The sequence below is a fragment of the Pteropus vampyrus genome, unplaced genomic scaffold (assembly GCF_000151845.1).
Source record: "Pteropus vampyrus isolate Shadow unplaced genomic scaffold, Pvam_2.0 Scaffold612, whole genome shotgun sequence".
NCBI lineage: Eukaryota > Metazoa > Chordata > Mammalia > Chiroptera > Pteropodidae > Pteropus > Pteropus vampyrus.
Genome location: NW_011889393.1, coordinates 81,736 through 82,177, shown reverse-complemented (window position 1 = coordinate 82,177; position 442 = coordinate 81,736). Strand labels below are relative to the sequence as shown.

Genomic DNA, 442 nt, shown 5'->3' with positions numbered 1-442 from the left:
CGTAAGCAGCACCAGGGCTGGGGACTGTGCATCCCGACAGAGAGCTGCGGGCTGGGTGACGCGTCCCCTGACCCTCGTTGGTGTCCCCGCGCAGGGCCGTGGACGCTGGCCGTGGAGCAGCACGCGCGTCCCCTCCCCCGGGGCCTTCGAGCTGTCCCGTGTCTTCCCTCGATGTCAGCTCCCCAGCCGTCCCTGAGCTGGCCTGCAGCCTGCAGCCCCGCCAGCCCCCGCCGGGGGCCTTTCTTTTTATATTTAATTCCCCCTTAATCTGCAGTAAGTCGGAGACCAGACGACTGAGCGTTTGACGGTTTGAATATCAGCTCTGTCTTGAGAAAAGAAGGCAGGAAACTGGAGTACCCCAGCTTTCATCTAAGGGGACTGCGCAGTGACCGTGTACAGCGGGGGCCTGTGCACAGCCAGCCATTCCCGAAGGAGGGTGTGT

General features: G+C 62.9%; 1 protein-coding gene across 1 annotated transcript in view; it reads right to left on the bottom strand.

Moving 5' to 3' along the window:
• Window positions 1–442, bottom strand: part of LOC105308675 (protein kinase C theta type-like) — a 79,362-nt gene that overhangs the window by 16,041 nt on the left and 62,879 nt on the right. The window lies entirely within an intron of this gene.